Source organism: Barbus barbus (assembly GCF_936440315.1).
Source record: "Barbus barbus genome assembly, chromosome: 7".
NCBI classification, from domain to species: Eukaryota; Metazoa; Chordata; class Actinopteri; order Cypriniformes; family Cyprinidae; genus Barbus; species Barbus barbus.
The window spans coordinates 35,960,430-35,984,729 of NC_136735.1; the positions used below are offsets into that span (position 1 = coordinate 35,960,430).

A 24,300-nucleotide genomic window follows, 5' to 3' on the forward strand; every position below is an offset into this window, starting at 1 on the left:
CACATTTTTCACTTTTTTTGGAGAATCCACTCGTTCCTGGTTAAATATCTGAAGTAAAATATCGTCCAGATGATTATTATAATAAAAAATAAACAGTTTTATAATAAAATTATTTATAAAATACTACTTGTTGTTATTATTATTATTAAAAACTAAAAGTAAAAAGTGAAAATATATAATTTATAATATATATAATTTATTATACAATATATACATAATAGTATAATTATATAGTAATATATACATATAATAGTTTCACAGTAAATGTTTTGTTCAGTTTTCTGAGGCAAACTATTAGCTTGTAGCTGTTTAACTGTGATTATTTATTATTAATAATAATGTTGATGATGATTGTAATAATAATAATATTAACAATAATACAAATAATAATAATAATAATAATTGTATTATTATTTTTCATATTCATATAATTAAGTGCTCACCTCATTTCCAGTAAAAAGGGAAAATAATATTGAGTTGAAGTTGCTTTTTATAAACAAACGTTCTTTTCTATCAAATTGAGTTTGGAAGTTGAATGAAAACTAGTCTGTGGCTGCTCGTCATTGTACAGGAGTGTGTATGGAGACGGGCTCGTGTGAGGTTTCCGTCTGTGTAATTAATGAGTTTATATGCTGTTGGTCTCTGTTGGTGTTTTTCCCGCTCACCATAAACAGCTTTATAAGTGACAGGCCAGCTGTTCGTGGATCTGCAGCATCCTCTCCTCTCCTCCCCTCTCATCCAATCCGTCTCCTCACACTGCTATCTCACCTGGCCTGTCAGCGCCTCAACACTCCCAGAAATTCATCGCCGGTGGTATTTCCTCCCCGCTGTCAGTGCTGCCAGATGGCAGGGGGGAGCATATTTCAAGAGGAGAGGTTATCATCCAGCAGTAAACGCTCATGGGACGAGACGGAGGGTTATTACTGCCAGAGGCGCCGTCTAGTGGACGCTCAGGAACATGGGATTTGAGTTTATAAAATAAACTGCTGTTGTTGCATAATCTCCAATAAATGCAGTACAGTCATCATTATTTGCTTATTGATTAAATCAGTTCTTTTTCAAATTCAAATGATAATTTGATTGATGTGGGTGCAGAATTGATCAGCTTTTTTCATTAAAATAAATAAGGGCGCACTTTCGAAAAAGTATGTAAATTAAGACCGATTTTCACCTAATTTAAATGAACAAAACAGAACAGAAAAGGAGTAATCACAGTTATGCAGCTAATAGCTAAAAGTTTGCTTCAGAAACACTATGCTAAAACAATATACTGTCAAATAATTAGAACAGATATTCATTTTGACTTGTTGCTAGCATAAAAAAAGAAAATACAAAAAGATCAGCTGTTTTCAATAATAATAATAATTTTTGAGCAGCAAATCAGCATATTAGAATGATTTCTGAAGGATCATGTGACACTGAAGACTGGAGTAATGCATAGAAAGCAGTTATATTAAACAGTAAAAATATTTCAAACTTACTTTGCATCAAATAAACGCAGGCTTGGTGAGAACAGACTTCTTTAACATTAAAAATCTTACTGTTCAAAAACTTTTGACTATATAATACAATTTTCAACAATACATTTTTTTTTAATTACAGTAATAAAAACGGGAAGAAATTAAAGTAGGTAATGTACAATGTAAAAAAGTATTAATTGTTTTAAATAATTTTTATTTAATAATTTTTATTTAATACATAATAATAGATAGATGTTAAAATTTTATTAGAAAATTACATTTTAAATAATTAAACAATCAACAATACTCTTCAAAAAAAAAAAACATTACTGTTTTGTTTTTTTTTTTTTACTGATTACTTTTTTTGTTTTGTTTTATTTTTTTTTACCTGGTTTAGCAATTATATTAATAGTTTGCTTCAAATGAATGAACACGAAAAGATGAAGGCCAAGGAAGCGAGCGAGATATTATGCAGATGTTTTTAATCCAATTATCATGGTTTTCAAAAGTAGGCACTACCATAGTATTCTTTGAAGTCATTTGGTACGTTGCGGTAATAATTCAGAAATTGTGAAATAACATATTATTAACATCACTATACCAGGGTATTATCATTTTTAAGGGTAAACCTGGAATAAAATACATAATGAATATGAGGTTAAAGATGTTCTATATCTCTATAGTAGTTTCTCTGATGAATCCGGAGTCTTTAAGACTATGGAGGAACGCAGTGGTCTTTGTTTTACTGCGATAGATGGCCCACTTGTCTCACTCCATACTGACTTTGTCACAGCGGTCTACTTATGTATGGCAGCCTCATCCTCCATCGCACCTCAGGCCACCGCTTTTAGCAGTCGGCCCACCGGAGGTAACGGTGATGAATAAGCACGCAGCTCCAGGCCCCACGTCTGCAGCACAGAGGGATAAAAAGGACAAATAAAACGGGATGGAGGGCAACAGACTGACTTAGCAAGGCCACTCGGGCCTGAAACGAGCGGATTGGGCCCTGGTCACTTTGAAAGGGCCACGGTGCATGTCCGAGAGCGGGGCCAAACGACCACCGGCAATTAGCTTTGATAAATCAGAGCAGACGCAGAAGGAAAGGTGAAAGTGTGACCTTAATGTTATTTAAGGAAAGTTCACTCATTACGGATGTAATGAAAACAGAAGGCTTAGTTTTTGCTCTTCTGTTTATGAAAACAATAGCCATGAAAAAGTGCCTGTTATATTTCACCTCAAACTGGGGTCAAATATGCTATTTATTCAATTTTATGTATTTTTTATGCCTTTCGAGCATTTTGTGTACTTGTTACAATTATAATTCCTGTTTATGATAAGCCAAAGATAATTTTCACTTTATGAATCTATAGTTAATCTATAGTTGTAAAAAATAGTGTGGGGAAAAATATTGATTTATTTATTATTTTAATACAATATAATATTTTAGATATAATGAAATGTTTTATATCATATTTATATATTTTTATACCACCGTAAAATTAAAAAGTAAAACTAAATAAATGGCATATTAATTAAAATTAATATATTAAGTAATTAATATTAATCAATATTGTTTATAAGTCATACAAATTACTATTGACCACATTAATATTATATAAAACCACAAAATATTATATAAAATATACATTTATTACAAAATAATATATAAAATATAATAGATACTTATACACACATACAATGAGAATAAAAAACAGTAGTAGGAAATTGTTTAATGCAAAAATTCGTAATTATCCTAAAAATAAGGATAATCTTTATGCATAATGTAATTATTAATGGTTATTTTTTAAATCTAACCTGAACATTTTTTCCCAAGATTCATTCTTGTATTAATTTTGAATATCTGCGTTGGACTCATAAAGATAAAGAGGTTTTGTCTTCAAGCATCTCAATGTATCTCTAAAGTCAGTGGAAAATGACAAACGATTCAGGTTTAATGTGAACTTGTAGAATATTAATGCATGCTAATGATAATAGAAAACACAATTATTAATCACCATCATTCAGTTTCAGATGAACCTTGCAGCTGCTGCTGATTTGATCTCTGGTAAAAGTAGGCTATAGCTTTGCTTTGAAAACTCAGTAATCAACTCATTTTTGTACATTTTCTGAAGAAAACAAAGCTAGCTGCTTTGATGCTGGACTGCTCTGAGTGGTTGCTATGCAGAGTGTTTTTCGTGCTCTTTTAGTGTGGTGTCTACAGCTTTTCTAAGGCATTTTGAGTGTTATTCTCAATACTTGGAAATGTGTTTTGCAGCCATATTGCCTTGAGTAGCCTCTAGTCACCGACTAAAGCCTTCTATGGATCTTACGGAGTTATTTATGATGCATATAAAAGTGAAATATGTGAACTCGGGATCCGATCTCAAGAACATTTCATGTTGCTTGTGTTGAGCTTCTGAGAAAACAGTTGAAAGAATCTGGCAGCCCTTTCCTCCGGCTGACATGGACCTTTATCAGCAGGACGTCCTGACAGGCTTTGTCCTTCTGAGACGTGTGCATTACAGGAGAGAGAATCACAGTAACTCATTCATGTAGTGGTCAAGTGTACAAACATTTGCTTTGGGCGAAAATCCGATTTGCGGGTCTGGAAGGAGGCGGGTTTGAAATCAAGCAGGTATAAAAGTGTGCTTTATTTATGGATGGTCATCATTTATTCATCTACATGCTGCTCCAAATTCATATGACTGACTGTCTTCTGTGGAACAGAAAGGAGTTTTTGTTTTTCAGGGTGAACATGGCATATGTTGATCTTATCGTGTGTAATCCGTTCATTCGTTCCTTCCTTTAATAATAACTGACGCTACTGGTCCCCTTATTTAATATTTTTATTTCTTATATTAGGACCATCAGGTTTGTTTGATTGATTTACTTATATTTCCTGACATTGCCAGTCCTAAAAAAATATTTCTGTATCAGGGCATCAGCTTTAATTGAATTGAGTTTTATTTTATTTTTGCATCCTAATAACTGACAATCCCTCTTATGTTTTACATACTATGTCAGGACATCACTCACTCATTCATTGAATTATTTTTTATTTTGGCATATTAATTGTCGACGTCACCAATCCTCTTATTTAATATATAAGCCTATCTCTATTAGAACTAATTCTAAAAGAATTGTCACTACAATTGCTAAGTGCTAAATTGAACTATTAATGGAGTTATTAAAGGGAGTTTTTGAGGGAAATTGGAAATATTAAATGCATTAAATCCCTCCCTTTTTATTCCTGCTGTTGAGTTCTGCTGAATTGCTCCATGTTGAGCAGTGCTTAATGCTGAAGTCTCAGGCTGTTTGTTTGCAGCTGGAGACGTTTGTGTTTGAGCGAAATTCTCATTCCTGCCCAGACGATCCACAAACACTCTCACACACACAAAATCAACGAGATCGACATGTTTTATTCATGATGATTACACTCGGTGCTGCAATCGCTTTCCCTAAATGTATATTTATAGTTATTTATAAATTAGGCCATTTTTGTCAAACAGCTACATTCGTGTGTTAGGTTAATAAGCTGTCTGAGCTTGAGATCGATGTGCGTTTGAGACACATTTGGATCTTCTGTCGGAGCGCTGGCACGTCGTCTGTCTTTGCACTTTTAATAAATAAACGTCTCATTGAACCAGTTTGGTTACAAAACTAAAGTTCTGCATCATTACGCTACTATTGCGATGGACACATTGACTATTTTAACCAGTTTTGCACACCGTGAAGATGACAGGGCTGCGCTGAACTCCAGCCTGACAAACTGGATGAAAAGAAAGCAGAGTCTATTCTTCCGGAAACGTCCGGCACCAGTCGATCACTTTCCCTCGGCTCAGTTCGCCCCGCGGCCCTCGGTGATGTTTCATTTCGGCCCAGAAGCTGAAATTGAATTTCCTGTGGTGATATACACATCCACACGGTTGAGGAATATCAAGGTTCTTGAGGAAGAGTTCAGAGCTCCTGGGAGCGTCTTACGCTCAGAATGGGAACGGAGAGCAGATTCTGGGTTATTGTGAAGAGCAGCAATGAAATCATACTGATATATATATATGAGGAGTTCTTTCATCAACCAGTATGACCATTTTTAGCTCTCATCGCAGTCTGCTTTTGTTTTCATAGTATTTCTTTATTATGTTTTGATCTGTTTTATACTCCTAGTGACTTTGGTGAAACGGCTGAAATGCATTCTTAACACATACAGCTGCCAGTGCTTTACGTCTACAGGATATATCAGGAATTCAGTGCATTTATTCTTGTTGTAAACAGGCACCTTGTTACATTTTTGATGTTAGAGCCATGTTAAGATTTGTGTTGCTGTTTTCTATCTATCTGTCTGTCTGTCCACATGCGCTCTTGTATAAGTCTTCTGAATCTCATTTAATCAATACTGAATGTTTAATATTTTTATCATGAAATATTAAACATCTTATTTATCATTTTTTATAAAACCTTCTCCAAAGAAAAATAATATCAGCCTTAGAGTTCAATAATAATAATAATGATGATGGTGATGATAATAAGTTGTTTATTTTATATACAACATTTTTAAACACCAAGAATATCAGCCTAATACTTATAATAAAAAATATGATCTATTTATTGTTTGTTATACTTTATCCAAAATAAAAGTAATGAAATATCAAATATATTATATTGCCTTGAAGTTTCAGATTTCAGATATCAAAGAATAGTGTAAGTTTTTTTAAAGTTTTTTTTATTTTTGACTTCCCCACGGGGGAAGTCGTGGCCTAATGGTTAGAGAGTCGGACTCGTAATCGAAAGGTTGCGGGTTCGAGTCCCCGGCCGGCAGGAATTGTAGGTGGGGGGAGTGAATGTACAGCGCTCTCTCCACCCTCAATACCACGACTGAGGTGCCCTTGAGCAAGGCACCGAACCCCCAATTGCTCCCCGGGCGCCGCAGCATGGCTGCCCACTGCTCCGGGTGTGTGTTCACGGTGTGTGTGTGTGTGTGTGCATTTGTTCACTACTCACTGCTGTGTGTGTGCACTTGGATGGGTTAAACGCAGAGCACCAATTTCGAGTATGGGTCACCATACTTGACAATACGTCACGACTTTTTACTTTACTTATAATCTTGCGTCCCGCTGTGACTGAAGTATTTAGTGTAAGGATTAGAAGGCGAGTAAACGATGACAACATTTCCGTTCAGTGTCATCTGTCCCTTTAAAGCATCTCAAATCACCCCCATAAAATAAAAATGAGCACACATAACCTTTAACTTCATATTTTGAAGGCTTTATTTTGTAACACAAAAGGCATTGTTAATGAGTGTGACCTCTGCTACGCCGTCCCATTTCTCCTCTTCACTCTGTTTAGCATAAATTATTACCGCTAGCATGTGGGCGACCACATCCACTTCCAGGATTAATGACTCACTCTCCCACAGACACCGCACTCCAGTGCCCGGCTCTCCCTCGGCTCCCTGAGCTCCCGTTTCCTCAGGGCGAAGCGCTGCGCTGCGGTGAGACGATGGGGAGTGCCGTTACCCCCGATTACCTTTCCCAGGCCTCATCGACCCATTTACACTGACGAGGGATGCCATAGTCCCATATTTGCTCATGCAGGCTAATGCTTTTTATTTGTAGCAAGTGAGATGACCGCATGGCAAACTAACATTTGAAAACAGACTGCTTTTCTATTAGTAGCTTTTGGACACTAGGTGGCGCTAACGTGTCATGTAATCTGCCAAGTGGACGTTAATGTTTATAATTATCAACATCTTTGATATTTTTAGGAGATGTGAACATTTATAATTCACAGTCTTTGTTTTCCAGGAAAGTGATCCAAGAATATCGATGATTCATATCAAGGGCGTATGCAGAGTTTTATTCAATTGTGTAGAAAGAGAATGTGCCGCCTCCAGGTGCTTTGTGCCTTTAACTGGAAATAGAAAGTAGCAAAATATATGTTTGCCAGGCAGGGACATATGGGGACATAAACTAAAGCTTACTGTCTTTAGAAAACCAAGGATGGGTCTTAAGCAGTAAAAATATCAAAATTGTGTTTGTCCAAAAAAATTAGAGTCGGAAAGATTTTTTTTTAAATGTTTTTGAAAAAAGTCTCTTCTGCTCACCAAGGCTGTGTTTATTTGATCAAAAAACAGTAAAATTAGTGGTAACACTAGTTAACTAGTTGCTGATTAGCATGCATATTACTACAATATTAGCCATTTATTAGTAGTAATTAAGCACATATTAATGCCTTATTCTACATCCCTAATCCTACCCAATACCTAAACTTAACAACTACCTTACTAGCTATTAATAAGCAGCAAATTAGGGATTTATTGAGGGAAAAGTTGTAGTTAATAGTTAATAAGTGTTTCCCATTCTAAAGTGTTACCAAATTAGTAAAATTCTGAAATATTATTTCAATTTTAAATACCTGTTTTCTAAGTGAATATATTGTAAAATGTCATTTATTTCTGATCACAGCTGTATTTTCAGCATAATTTCTCCAGTCTTCAGTGTCACATGATCCTTCAGAAATCTTTATAATATGCTGATTTGCTGCTTAGGAAACATTTCTGATTATAAATAATGAAAACAGTTGGGCTGAATATTATTATTATTATTATTATTTTTGTGGAAACCTTGACTGTGATTTGTATTTTTATTTTTTTAGGATTCTTTGATGAATATAAAGTTCAATAGAACAACATTAATTTGAAATATAAATGTTTTGTAACTATATAAATATCTTTACTACTGCAATTTATGAATTTAAGGCATCCTTGATGAATACAATTATTAATTACATGTTTAAAAAAATGTACCTGCCCCAAACCTTTAAACTTTTTTTTTTCTTATTTATAACCTAGATTATGATTTGTAAAGTAATCTTAAAATATATGGTGAATACTTTATTACTTTTCTTTAAAGTATTATGAATAAATAAATAAATACATAATAATAATAATAATAATGTTATTATTATTATTGCGTCCAAAAGTATAATTTGGTTGTGCTTCTCTAGTTAGTTTAGTTGTAGTGCTGTGTCTTGGCCAGATGGGGGAGCTGTGTTCATTTCAGGATTTCATTCTCACATCTCTCTCTCTCTCTCTCTCTCTCTCTCTCTCTCTCTCTCTCTCTCTCACTCTCTTCCTCTCTCATCTGTGCATTCAACATGTTCCCAACTCCAAATGATGCATTAAAACAGACATTATTATCGGACCAAACAGGAGACTAGTTACGCAAGGCAGCACAGGTACTTTTTGGGGGCTTTATCAGCAGAAACGATTCACAAACATTCATTCACAGCTGAGAGTTTCTTCAGAAACAGCGGCCTGAGGTGATTCTGAGCTGGGAATCCAAATGGGAAATGTTTAAGGTCAAGTAATTCACATTGTTTCACGTATCTGCGACTCTGCCGATCTCAGTCCTCACACGTCTGTGTGTAAAGATGGTTGGACGTTTAACAGACGTGACTTCATGTTTCTCGGTCCCAGACCAGGAATGTCGGCGTTAAATCTTAGTTTGACAAGGAGACACTGAGGCCGAGGGCAAATCTCAGCCGCTGCTCAGGTTTGTCCTTAAACGGTTGCTGTAGGGCCATATTGATGAAGCCTAAGCAGAATACACAGTAGCTGGCCATCAATTATTGGACTATTAAAGATGTGCAGTACCTCCGTGCAGTCTGCTGAACACAGACATTAATTGCATATTTGGGTGCGAGCGTTTTATTCTGTGAAATTCAACGTAAATACCATCTGCCAGCGTGCAGAAAAGCAGATGGTAAAATCAGGTGTTGGGGATACTGCGGTAAAACACTGCATCACCTCAGTGTGAGAGTGGATGGAGAGGACAAAGCCAACACGCTGCTTAAACCCAGTCTAAATGAACACTAATGCTTCAGATGCAGTGGAAATGGCCTAGGGTGAGTCATTCTGGATCATGATAAATTGTTTAAATTACAATGAGCGCCTTTGTGCAAATCTATACAGTGTTAACTAGAAAAATCATAAGCTCTTTATGAAAACCAGTCAAGTATTTGAAATGACCATGTGTCATAATTTATATAAACAACATCAAACCCAGTTTTGGGAATCATGATCTGTTGTTTTTCTTCATTATACAAATGTAAGAGAAACTGTTGTGGTTCTCTGAATGACGTATAAATAGCGTAACATTTGGGAACTTTATTAAAGGCCAGATGAACGAACATTAATGTTACTTGAAGAACGTTCATTCATAATGTTGAGAAAACACTGATAGAACGTTCCCGGTCATCTGTAAGTTTGTTTAGCAAATCATGAAGTGTCCTGAAGTGTGTTTTTGGATATGTATCGTAGTAAAATCATGGTGCTCTTTGACGTATCTTGATGTACATGCTTATGTCAGGCACCAATGGTCAGAAATTTACACTCGGTACGTGTCAGATTCTATCTATATAAGCAAAAGCAGAATATGTTTTGTTCAACAGCTCTTATCACAGTATCATCGCACTACTAGTCAAAATATGAATCAGTACAACGGTTTTGAACTTTGATAATAATGTTTCTTAAGCAAATCGGCATATTATGATTTCTGAAGATCATGTGACACTGAAGACTGGAGAAATGATGCTGAAAATTCAGCTTTGATCACAGGAATAAATTACATTTGAACTTATATTCACATAGAAAACAGCTATTATAAATTGTAATGATATTTCACATTATTGCTGTTTTACTGTATTTTTGATCAAATAAATGCGCCCTTGGTGAGTCTTCTTTCAAAAACATAAAATCTTACCAACCCCAAACTTTTGCATGGTCGCAGATACACCATTTTGGTTATTGACAGATGTGATCATGAGTTTTTACAGTGTCGTCCTGTTCTCATTAAATTAGATTTTCCACCTTTATTAAAGCGGGTAATTCAGTCCAGTGGTCCGGATGAAGTGCTGCTCCGGCTGATCTAGATCTCTCTCTCTCTCTCTGTGTTTGTGTTTGATTTAGAGCAGCTCAAATGCTGTCATGCAAGGCCAGATGAAGCCACAGGTGATCCGAGCTGCGATCGATCCGCACGCGGATGTGAAACCAGATTAACTGATGCTCTGACCGAGGTGCAGCTGTGTTGATGAAAGAACGAGAGGACCGGGAAAGCGTTTTTCATGCTTTTTCTACTTGCGGTGGACGAAAAGAGTGTTTGTTGTGTTTTGGACAGGTCTTTTCGAGCGCCGGTGCTGAAGCACAGTTTTTGTGTGTTTAGAGTCGAGATGGAAATAACTCCGTTCTGGCCTTTAGCAATTCCTTTTGCATTCAGCAACCACTAGCTATCTACATTTATTATGATTATTATTATTTTATATAAAAGTAATAGTTCTTTGTTCATTTCAATTCTGATATAACACAAAATCAATCTTGTGGTTCTGTGAGTGATTCAACCGTTGATTTGGTGACCATTCTGAGTGATTCAGTGAAGTGAGTCATTTTAGGCGTTGCAATTTATTTGTGAATCATTTTGATCGATTGATTAAAATAATTGGATCATACGACTCATTCTTGGATATGACTACACTGGTTGAGTTGTATGTTTTTTATTTTTTTATGAGTACAACCAATAGAAAGGTGTGTTGTTTATTTATTGTCTTTCGTATTTGATCCAGGCTGCAAACTACAACTTAAACTAAAATAAAAATTGCAATATTTGTTTTGGTGTGGAGCTGTAGATTCAGTGGTCAAGGACATTGATGGAGGTCCCGTGTTGTTCTGGAGAATGATTTAAGAACCATTAATGCATTGTCATCATTCATTACAGTATTTTTTATACAACAAGCAGCAGTTTTGATTCTTGATTGTTGCGAGAATGTGTGGGATTTAGTTTGTTTCTGTATCTGCTCTACACTACCGTCTCCTTAGACTCAAGTAATAGAAAGTTCGCTCTCAATATATAACCAAGGACCTTGTGACCCATCGACTCTGACCTACTACTGTGGGTTCATTTCACTCAGCACTGCACCATCAGACCGAACGCCGCGGATCACACCCACATTCCCACAGATTATAATGAACAGTGATGGTGGACTATTCCACTGCCCTTCCTCCAAAATAAAGAAACATGACACTGTTTTTGAGGAGGAAATATGGAGACCTAACATTATCAGCTGTTCTTCTACACCCAAAACCACAGCAGATGACCACAGTGATGTTATATATGAGTAGCACATTGCTGTTTCCTAAAAAAGTAAAATGCAACCCTGTAGTCAAGAGGAATGTTGTGAACTTCAGAAGACATTTTATTTATTTTATTTTGTACAATTGTTCAGATCCTTCAGCCATGCTTATACAGTATGCAGAACTGTATAAGCATATATATATATTTCTTGGATCACTTCAGATTTGTTATGGTTGTGTGCTGCTTTTTAAGAGGATGAATTTAGACACCTCTTTAGAGGGTTTTAGGGTGTGGACAGACTCCTGTGCTCCAGTATGCTAAAACCCTCTCCAAAAACTCTCTAAATGCATCCTCTTTAAAGCACTTAAATCATCTTTAGCCTCATTTTATTGAGGTACATTGTTTTGTAAAATAAATTTGTTCAAATGATTGTAAATTAATTACTAGTGATTGTATACAGGATGTTAATTTTATTATTAAATAATAAAAAATTGTTAATTTACTCAACTTCAGGTCATCCAAGATGTGACTTCCTTCAGTAGAACAGCTGTTACCTTGGCGATTCATGGAATGCAAGTCAGTGGCTGTTTTGAGAATTAAAAAAAGCATATAGAAGAACACAAAATGAATCCCCGTGGCTCCTGATGATATATTGAGGTCTTATGAAGGGAAACAATCAGTCTGTGCAAGAAACTGAACATTATTTACAACATTATTGCCTGTAGTCCAGAGCCTCAGGAGTGGACCAGGTCTGGAGTGATGTCCTGGTGGTGAATGAATCATTCTTTTAAACTGGCTCTTTGAATCAGTTCACCTAATCGGACTGAACCATCGGAAACAGTTTGTGGCTCGAGCGGCACAGATCTATAAGATATGGAATCAAATCTCACTTTCAGACGCCTGACAGTCACTCCGACTGGAAATGAGCCAAACTAGCGGCGTATAGCTGATGCTGTGATGAATGAATCATTCAGGATCCAGTTCCTCCAACAGTCACTGAACTGAGGAAACAGTTCGACTCGGACCGAAGAGCGATGAACTGCTGATATGAGCATGAGTGAACTGAACACTTGTGAAATTAAGGTTTTTTTGCTTTCTCATGATTTATGTAAAAAGGTGAGCTGATGAAGACGTTTATTCACTTTATATGCTTTAGACTTGTAAAACATCCCTCACATCATTATTAGGTGCTTTAATAATATATTTGTGCATATGTGATGTCTTTGCTGGTGAATCGGTTATTTGAACCAGTTTGCAGAAAATAATAATATTTCCCTGTTCGCCTAAGGCTCTGGATTACAGGTAATAATGATGTAAATAAATCCGTTTCTTGCACAGACCGATCTTTTCGCTTCATAAGACCTCAATATGTTGACAGGAGCCACAAGTATTAAAAAAGCCTCTATATACTTTTTTTTGGCTCAAGTGCCAGTAGCCACTGATTTGCATTTTAATGAATCACAAAGTATCACGGTTTCCACAAAATAATGAATGAATGTTATACTACTGAAAAAAAGTCACATAATCTTGGATGGCCTTAGGGCGAGTAAATTAACAGCATATTTTCATTTTTGGGGGTGAACTGTCCCTTTAAAATATTTTTAAAGAGAACACAAAATATGATTTACTTTATTAGTTATAAAATAAGAAAAATAATTGGAGTAGTTTATGCGTAAGAAAGTTCTAGTGAATTATCGGTGTTTCTGTGCAGGATTCAGGTTCATATCCATTAAAATCAATGGACATGCAGATGGACTCCAGTTGAAGCGCTGTCCGTTAATTTAACTCTGATTCAAGAAATGTACACACTTTTAGATGGATTTTATTTGATGTGTGTGGGAGCAGCATCAAAAGCGCCGCTTAGTATCATTTGTCTCAAGACCTCGCAGCCATTACATCACATTGCATAACACTGCGGCGTCATTTATCATCGAGCCAATTGTGCGATTATGTATTCAACCCCTGGTTTCAACAGTCTGAGGGCATTGAAGATGAATAACCTCTTAGTAATTAACTGCAGCATCCGTAAGACCATATGTTATGTGTCCCGTCACACGAGCGCTGCAATCATCTAATTAAAAGCTCAGGCGTAAATCAAGCATTAAACATAGTGCCCTCACCTTTAAACTCGCAGCAAAGCCAAAGCTCCTCTTGAGGCCTGGTTGTTTAGCCTTTTTAAGCAAAATGCATTGAATAAATTCGTAAAACTGCTAGTTTGGAGCATCTGCCCTTGGCTATCATAATGTACACATCATTGTTCTGACGGCAATGTGCTCTTCCTTCATTAACTGCGGAATGAGACTAAAATGTGTTCAATTATAAGAGTATCGCCTCGAGTTATAGTTTCAGTGAATGGTAAACGATGAAAACTCATATTTAGACATTGCGCTCAGCATTTCAGAACTTTGAATGTTGAGTTATATTGTAGTATGAGGGGTTAAACGAATGGGCCGTGAGAAATACAAGCTGACATGCTGTTAATTATCAGCAAAAATGATCATAAGTTTGTACAAAGCACTACAGTCAGCGGCCATTGCAGCAGAGTAAATTGTAAATAAAATACACACTTTTGAAATTGTATATATTTTTAGTTTTTATTAATATTAATGTTAAATTCCTTAAACATCTTACCTTTCAGTATGTAAAACAGGCTTCAGGCTAACCTATTTTTTCAAGAACATTAAATATTCTTTATTTCTTTAGCTACAAAATAAGAATAACAAATAGTACTTTATTGACCTTTTTAGTATCAGTGATATTTTATTATAGATTTTATATACTGTATATTTTGAAGTAGCTTTGTATGTTTTCAGGTTTAATTTTATTTTAGTATATTTAAAATATATTTTAAAGTATATTTAACAACATGTCTAATTTTTTAATTTTAAATTCTTTGTCTAATATTTAATTTTTCCGTGAACAAAAATCTTTTAATAGTTTTAGTTAGCGGTAATAGCCCTGGTAAGTGTAGATATATTTTTTTAGGAAAGTATAGATAATTTATATAGTGTGTTGCAACCCATCACAAGCACCTTAGCAACCATTTAAAGTACTACATGGTTGCTAAGGTGTTTGTGATGTGTTGATGGGTGTTGCTAGGTGGTAGCATGGTGTTTTGAATGGTTCTTAACATCACAAACTTACATTAATTAGCATTGTGTCATAGATGCTGTTGACTGATTTTGTTTTGAATCCAGGACATTCCTTTAAATCATGCATTTTTATTTACTTGTGCATTTGATTGTTCAAAATATGACACTTTTCAAAATTTAATAATGACTCATCATCTATGCTTGCCAATGACAAGCGTTCTCCAGTGTATCTCAGACACAAACCAACAATGTCCTACATAGCCAAGAACAGCTTGTTTCCTCGTATTTGTCAAGCTTGTATCTGAAAGGAAATGATTAAATGTGCATGAAGAGTTTGTGTGTGTCTGTATGCATGTTAGGCTTGCTGTACGCCATTTTCAGAGAAGTTGTGTGGGGTCTTGAAGACAGCAGGCTTATTTAATAAGTAGTTGGGAGAAAGAGAGAGAAAGTTTCACCTTTTCGTCCGTTGCCCTTTACCTGACAGCCAAGATAAATGAGCCGGTGTGCAGAGAGTTACGAGAGCGCAAACACATGTTTCTGTTTGCCAAGCCGTGCAGACTGACGGCCACAATCCTTATTTATTGGCCAGCATAATACAGCCTTTCTAAAGCAGAGCCTTGACACATTACAGGGAAAAATAAGCAATAGAAAAGGAGACAAAAATTCATATGGATTGAATCTATTGGTGGGATGAAGATTGTGGAAGTTTTATGGTTTTTATGAGCGTTTAAAAGCATGGAGAATAAAAGAAAACTTTGTTAAACCTTGAAGTCTGAATTTAGACCTGTAGTTTGAATACTTGAGTATGTGTGGTTGAAATGCAGTTTTAGGTGTTGCTAAGGTGTTTTAAAACAGTGGCAAGCTTTTGCATGTGTTTTGATTAGTTGCTAGGGTGTTGTTAAGGTGTTAAATAGCTGCTGGGTAGATCAGTTGTTGCTGAGGTGTTGAAAAGGTCTTCCAAATAGTTGTTAGGGTGTTAATATGTAATCACTATTGTTTTTTGTTGGTTGCTATGTAGTTTCTAAAGTACTCTGAGAGGTTTCTTGGATGTTGCTAAGGTGCAAAATAGTTTCTAGGCAGTTGCTGGATATTTTGGATAAATTAGTTGTTGCTAGGTGGTTGATAAGGTCTTCAGAATGGTTGTTAGGGTGTTTCTAGATAATCGCTGTTGGTTGCTAGGTAGTTGCTGAGGTGTTCTGAGAGCTTTCTAGGATGTTAAGGTGCAAAATAGTTGATAGGCAGTTGCTGGGTGGTTTTGTTTTGGATTGGAACACATTTTGGATTGTTTAGTTGTTGCTACGTGGGTGGTTGATAATGTCTTGGTTGCTAGGAAATTTCTTGGTAGTTGATAGGATGTCCTGAGTGGTTGCTAAGGTGTTCTGAGTATTTATTTATTTATTTATATTGTTTTGGACATAGCTAAGTTGTAAAATAGTTTTTAGGCAGCTGTTGGGTGGAGGCTAAGAGGTTTTGGGTAGTTTACTAGTTGTTTGGTTGTTGATAAGGTCTTCTGAATGTTTGTAATGGTGTTTGGTTGTTAGGGTGTTGCTAAGGTGTAGCCGCTAAAAGCTTTTGTAGTTTAGGTTGGTGTTAGGTGGCTAATTAGGTCTTCTGAATGGTTTGCTAGGGTGTTGCTGGGCAGTTATTGGGAAGTTCTGGGTGGTTGTTGCTAGGATGCTCTTGCTGGTTGTTGATGCTCTTGTTGGCATTTGCTAGGTGGTTTCTAAGGTGTTGCTAAGGACTTCATATCTTTTTATGTTAAGAAACAAAGCTCCATTCTCCATTGATTTAGTCTCATTGCTGTCGAGATGAAAAAGATGCGTTATTAAAGGAATCTCATTGGTGATTGTTCTTCTCCCTGAGGTATTTTAACTACCTGTTTGTCCTCGTAGTATCTAATTCTTTTAGAAAGCATGGTTATCTGCTGTGCATTTGTCATGCTCTTTTCTTCTTGTTTCCAGCTCTGCAGCTTCCAGTAATATCTCCCTGATCTCAAGACACATTGCAAAGCAGAGCAGATAAGAGGAAAACTTATTTTTGTGTACTTTTTCTCCGACAGCCTCTCTGAAGAAGGCCACACATATTGTCCTATGTTCAGCATACAATGCTGGAATACTGCTTATCGATCCGCAACTGCTTATTGATCGATTGTAGCATCCCTACAAACGCGTTATCTTTGAAATAAGTTAAATACCAAAATATTGCAACCTTCCTATACTCTAAACTGTATAGCTTTATAAGCTGAGCCCAAATAACGACCTCAGAGATGCGTAATGAGTGTCACTTATAATAAGTGGACATGGCAACCCTACAAGAGTATGCTCTGCGAAGCACAACAGCTCTGTTGACGATGGTAATAAAAATATTATAGTATAGAGATATTGATCATGTGACCTCCTCAGGTTGCATGTGCAAAGCATGCCAATTATCTTGGAAATACATAGTTTAAAAAAAATATATATTTTGGCAGATAATGATTCAAAACAGTGTATTTAATGCATAGAGACATATAGTGCATAGTATATGTACTGCATACTCATGAAATTCTGGAGTATGTTAGCATGCTACTTTAACCTGTTGGAGTCGCCCTTGAGAAGCTCTGAGTTCGGTCAAGGCACAAACACCTCGTTGTTTGATTCATTAACTTTGGGACTTCTCTCAAACTAGCCCACTGGAAAATTACATTCAGTATCAGTGGATAAATCCAGAATGCTAATTAAATTTGCTTCACCCTGTATTAGGAAGAGTTGCACTCCATTCTGTGATATTTGATTAACCCTTGTCTTCTGCTCAATTGGCCTGACTTTCTTTGTTCAGCGTCCCAGAGATCCTGATGTTGCACATGTAAAAAAATATTAACAGTACTTTTGAAATTAACTACTTTTTAATATTTTTATAAATTAATTTAGTTTTTATATGAAATCAGTACACAGATGTAATTGAAATGATAAACTCTGTTTTCCATAATAAAGTAGCCATGAAAAAGCATAACATTTAGTACTAATATTAGCAAATTATTATTGCATTTATTTACTTTTAATAAATAGAAAATCCAATAAGTGTGTGTATGTGTGTGTGTTTATTTACATATTTTAATATTACTTTATTTTTAATTCATAATTTGAGACATTAAAGATATTTAAATAATAATAATGTACCAAATATGTTATATATCTTTGCAAACTTTATTTCAGAAATTTGTTGCTTAATGAACAAAAAATATTTTTATTTTATTTAAAATCCTTTATTTAATTATATTTTTATTTACATATACTACAGATATTTAAATATTAAGATTGTACTAAATATATATTTTTTGCAAACAATTATTGCAGCAATTTTTATTGTTAAAATAACACAATAAAGTTTTTTTAGTATGTTTTATATTTATAATGTGTTATGTATTTTTAGATTTTATGTATTTTAATTTTCTTTAATTGTATTTTAACATTTGAATTTGTGTATATTTAAATTATTTGAGATATCAATTTTATTTCTTTATTACAGATAATATCAGAATAAAATTAAGATATTAGTCAAATCAAATTAAATCCTCAAGCCAAGGAAAAATCCTCAACCACATTGTGATGAATAAATTACCATGTACCAATTCTGCAATTTTACTCCTACAATCTGTTACTCAATGGGATTTCAGTTTTGTTATCTTCAATATTTAATGTGCCTTTCATTGTTGAAAAAAAAAAAAAATGGCTCAAGAGACGTTCTCATCCATATGCATGTTGTGATAAGACGGATAGACATCGCTGCCAAAATATCCCGTGTCCCTGCTGATTGTTCCACGTCAATCAGTGGCCATCGGAATAACACACAGCAAAGAAAAACTCCTGCATCTGTTCCCTGGTGGCTTGGACCAAAGAAAGCGCATCAGATAACCTTATATTGGGATGATGCCATACTGTTTCCCGAAACCAAACATTTTTCTCATTCTTTCTCTTGCTCATTTTTCCTCCCTGTTTTTGTCATTCCTCTTCGAGTCCGAGGTTCTATCTGATGCCAAAATAATTGAACTGAAGTAGATAAAGTGGAGTAGAGCGATCCACTGTGATTCCTTGTTTGAGACGTTGTCTTCTCAGTCCAGCTCTATAAGATCAACAGAATGCAGATGTGTAGAGACCAGCAGCTCTATGATCTGTACCAATAATTGCGGACACTAGCCAGAGATCTGGAGATGTTGTCTCAATTCCTTGTACGGTATTGATGTTTGGTGTGGAATAATAAATCGCATCGACCTTTGCTGAACGTTTTTGACATCTGATCATCCCTCTTGGTTACGAAACACAGGGTAGACTAGTTTGGTCCAGCTCTAGGATGGTCTTAACTGGTTTTGTCACAAGCTGAAAGTTGGTTATTATAACAGATCTCACCAATAAGACGGTTTTAATTCAGAATTGATTATTATTATTAATATTAATGATAATACTTGTTTATCTTTGGAAATTATTATTGCAGCAATTTTTATTACAAAAAGTGTATTATTGTCAAATAATTAAAACATTTTATATGACAATGATATATTTTAGTTTTTATAAGTATTCCGTTTAGTATTTTATATATAATATTATGTTATTTATATAATATTATGTGTTCTTTTAAATGAGCTTTTATTTTTAATGTAAGTCTTAGTAATATTGTTAATTTTTCCATTTTTATTAGTCATTCCATTTTTTTCAACTTTAGCTTATTTTATTTCAGTTGGTTTACATTGTTTTTGAAAAACATTTATATATTTTAATAACTCTATATATATATATATATATATATATATATATATATATATATATATATATATATATATACACACACACACATTTTTTAATGATTTTTTTTAATAATAATTTTATAATTAAGGCAACACACACACAAACCATCAAAAACTGGTTACGTATCCCATGGGAAACTCATTGTTGCTACTTTTTTGTGGGTGGTTACTAGGGTGTTCTGTGCGGTTGCTATGTGGTTTCTTACATATCTGAATCAAAATAGTCAAGTCTCAAATCCAGATATAGCTCAGGCCCCTCCTTGATTGAAGTCTAACATATTTTTTATCACCTGCTGCTCCAAAATTGTAAGTCTGATTGCTTAGAAAAGTAATAACAAATTTCATTTTCCACCTTATTTTCTGTCTCACACCGTCTCAGTCCTCGGGGAAACATGCGGATGGTAGTTGGACTAGGAAGTGTTTGGGTTTACTGTGGATTCCCAGTTTCATTGACAGTCTGGCGCTGCTACAGGTCTGAAAGCCTGAAGGGGTCAGAGACGGAGTGTCCTCTTCCAGAGAGACGGGCCACCGCTAAGGGACCCTCAGATGATATTGAAGCATCTTAAATGAAGACAAGGCAGCCCTTGAATCATATCAGAGATTGAACACGAGCGCCCAAGGCCATCTGCAGCTGCATGACTGAATGAGACCATACAGAAGTAAACAGAAAACTACTTTAGACTGTTTTTATGACATGAAACGTAAGAACGCAGTCTGCACCAAAGCCATCTTGGGTTACATGAACCGTACGGAAATATTTCAGATAGTTTCATGTCATAGTTGGGCCTGATCATTAAATTAATTTGTGTTTAGTTCTATTGACAGCATTTTAGACATGAATTAGATACGAAAATGATCCAAATGCTATAAAAATTCTCTACTGTTCAAAAGTTTGAGGTCAGCCAGATTCTTTTCTTCAGCAAGGATACATTAAAGACATTTAAAATGTTGCCAAAGATTTCTATTTCAAATAAATGCTGTTCTTTTGAACTTTGTAAGATCCTCGGTGCCTAATGATGCCATGAAGATGTTTATCCGGGTCCGGAAATCTCCCATCTTGCCGTTTTGAATAAACATTGTTGTGTCACAAATTCAATGCATAAGTAAGTAGTACGTACATTTCTGCCGAGCCACTCGACGACTGGTGGCTTGCTATTGGTGTCTAATGAAGAGCACTTGTGCCAGTGTGTTTCCGTGGTAACGGAAGCACTCTTCCGTGATTGTCCACATGAAAATGACTCCATCGAGATGCCATGTGGAAACATAAATACGGACAGCAGACAGGCCCCGAGACCACTGGACTATAAAATTGACTTGGAGTCAATACGTGGTGTGCAATTCTGGGAGCAGGAAAAGATGTATGATCGGGGCATAAAATCAAAACGGAGAATGGCAGAGAACTCGTGTGCATAACGGCGAATCACGAGGGCCCGAGAGATAGAGTCCGGATGTGATGTCTCTTATATCTGCTTAATAGCGGTTCATAGCGGCGGCTTTCCTGGGGAGAGCTCTTGTGGCGTGACAATTTTATTTGAGCTCAATCCGTAGATAGCTTCCTTTAAAACGCGACGTCAATCAGGATCCACTCGTCCTAGAAACCCGAAACGCTCATTACGTACGGTGTGAGTCTCGCACGCGCTCAAACAGTAGGCGTTTCTTCACCGCGGGACGCTTTTGGCACCTCGAAGATTGTCTGTCGTTCCTGTAGACCGGCGTATTGTGATGATTGGCACTCGTAAGTCACCTTTTACCCTTGCACGCACTGCGGAGGGTCTCGTTTGCTCGTCAGTTTGCCGCTTCTGTTGGAAAAGCTGGAGAATAGATCAGGGAAGTTCACATCCCGCCAGGTCTAAAGCAAGCAGTCGTTTAGTATCTGTTCAGAAAGACAGGAAACAGAACGAGGGTCAGCGAAAGCAGAATGAGAAAACATTTCTGACAGTGCAAATTGAGGGTCAGAAAAACAACACAAATGACAAAGATAGGAAGGAACGGAGCACAGAGAAGCACAATCACTTCTGTTTACATTGATTTCTGTCAGATGAATGATATTGTTGGAGGTGTGGAGCTGTTTGTTTGCTTCTCAGAACAAAACAACAGTATTTTTTTTGTTTGCTCTACTTGATATGTATCTGGTGTTTGGGGATTGTGTTATTAGTGTCTGCTAAGGAAAGTGTCAGTATTGCTTCTGCTTACTTTTGCGGTTCGGAAATGTAACAAAGTATGAATCAGCACATAATCCATTGGATATATTATAATAAATACACATAGATTAACATTGTTGTTGAGGTGTATCGTTTGAAAGAATCAGTGCTTTGGAATGAATTGGTTTAGTGAATGACTCGTTGTTTTTTTTTATAACCGTGTATATATATATATATATAACGCATGATGTACTGTAGCTCTGTTCTAGATATTAGAACGTTATTTATGAGGATACATGTGGTTATAGTGAGTGTAGATTCAATTTCAGGCCTCTGGATTTTGACTTTGCCTTTTTGAAAGCGAATTAATCAAGTCACAGATTCATTCTTCTTTTGTGCAGCTTTTGTCGCCAATACAAGTTATGAAGACTAGAACTTAGAGCCTGAATATTCTGGGCTTAGTAATGAAAAAGCAGCTTTCATATCATGATGGAGATGTTTTATAATTTTACCCAGTCAAAGCTCTTAAGAGGGTTATTAATCTACATGCTTTTTCGCCGCAGCTTGGGGTTTTTGATGGCTGTGTTGTGCTGCTATATTTCAGCTTCATGTAATTGTACTGGGAAATGGCCAAGGAGATGATGCTGATAGATCGACATCAATAAAAAGAGTTTTTCCTGAGCTGAACGGCTACGTAACAGCAGAGAAATCAGATAATATCTGTGCCTTTGTATTCTCGCAAGGAAACACTAAGACCCAGTGATTTCTGTGGGATACAACTGCAATATGCTGTTGCTGTGAAAATAAGTACACACTTCTATTGCATTACTTCTAAGCATGTATAGGACCTCAGAGGATTGGTTTTCTGTTATATAACAGAAGTTAGAGGTGGACTTTATCACCAAAATTATTGCATCATAGTGGAATTCATTGTATATCACGTTACAATATCTCGGTTGCAGTATATTGCATGCTGTTTTTGTTGTTTATTTTAATTATTAGGTATGCTAAACATTTGTGACCCTGGACCACATCGGGTTGACGTCAATATTTGATGTCATTTTGACAGACTTAACATTGGATTTTGGTTACAAAACCCTAAAAACAACAAAATCTCAACGTCAGCTGACGTCGGTATTGGACATCAATTTAACATTGACATTAGATGTTGAATTTACATAGAATTTTGGTCACCCAACGTCGCAACCGAAATTGAACCAAATATCAACGTCTTATGACGTGTGCCTGTTTTGTGCCTGCTGGGAATAAGCTTTCCATTGAAAATCTGGAATCTGAGGGTGCAAAAAAATCTAAATATTGAGAAAATCACATTTAAAGTTGTCCAAATGAAGTTCTTAGCAATGCATATTACTAATGAAAAAAATAAGTTTTGATATATTTATAGTAGGAAATTTACAAAATTGTAAATGCTGTAAATATACCCCAGCGACTTAAGACGGGTTTTGTGGTCCAGGGTCACATTTTTAATGAAGTATTCTGCTTATTATAAAATATCGAATTTTTTAGCCAAATATATTTTCATAAGCTTCTCTTATTTAACTCTATGGAAGCAAACAAACAAAAATAATTAATAAATGATAAGTCTCACATTTATGGTGAAATTAATTTTATATCACTGTTACAATACATTGCATGACATAGACTATTTAAATTATTTATTTCAATTAATTGTAAGTATTTTTTGTTTATATTTTGCTATAAATTCATAAATTGAATTTTATAATTGAGCACAAATGGAATTTATAAAAGTGGTGGAATTTTATATCACAGCGTAATATATTGCACGATAAAGAACTATTTAATTATATATTTTAATTTATTTTTAAGTGTTTATATTTTGGTAAAAATAAACAAAAATATTAGTTTTTATTGTAATTTTTAAAAATAAAACTTAAAAGTAAAAAGATTGTAAAATAAAATGATTTTTAATGAATAAATGATAAGTCTCACATTCATGGTGGAATTAAATTTATATCACAGTTACATTTTATTGCATTTTAATTATTTATTTGAATAAGTATTTTTAGTTTAGATTTTTCCTGAAAAAAAAAAAACATATATATATATATATATATATATATATATATATATATATATATATGTATATATATATGTATATATATATGTATATATATATGTATATATATATGTATATATATATGTATATATATATATATATATATATATATATATATATATACTTTTATATATAATTTTGAAATTAAAAGGGAATATCAACAGATATATATATAAATATATATATATACTGTTGATATTCCCTTTTAATTTCAAAATAAACAAATACATTATACAATAAAAATCTGCAAATGTTTAAATTATATATAAAAAAAATCTAAAGGAAGTGTAAAATAAACGGATAATTATGAATTATGATTGGATGATATACATTTGAAGGGATAATAAAATAGCTTTAAATTGAAATTTATTAATAAAAAAATCATAATTGTTATATGTAACAAGTTGTCCTTCATTTTTGCATTACACTGCACTTTGTCCACTGTTCTCACTTGTAAATAGTGCAAAGCAGCTATATGACTAGGAAAGACCTTTATGGTTATTGTTGACCTTAATTCAGAATCCTCCCTTCAGCTCTGTCTGCAGCTGTGTTGTGGTTCTCGCAGCAGGTAACGATGTTGAAGCAGCAGCCGAGGCGTCGTTGCC

At 35.0% G+C, this 24,300-nt stretch overlaps 1 protein-coding gene across 1 annotated transcript in view; it reads left to right on the forward strand.

Annotated features, from left to right (window-relative positions):
- The window catches only part of LOC306872400 (glypican-5-like), a 173,121-nt gene that overhangs the window by 51,405 nt on the left and 97,416 nt on the right, over nt 1-24,300 (forward strand). The gene's annotated exons all lie outside the window — the stretch shown is intronic.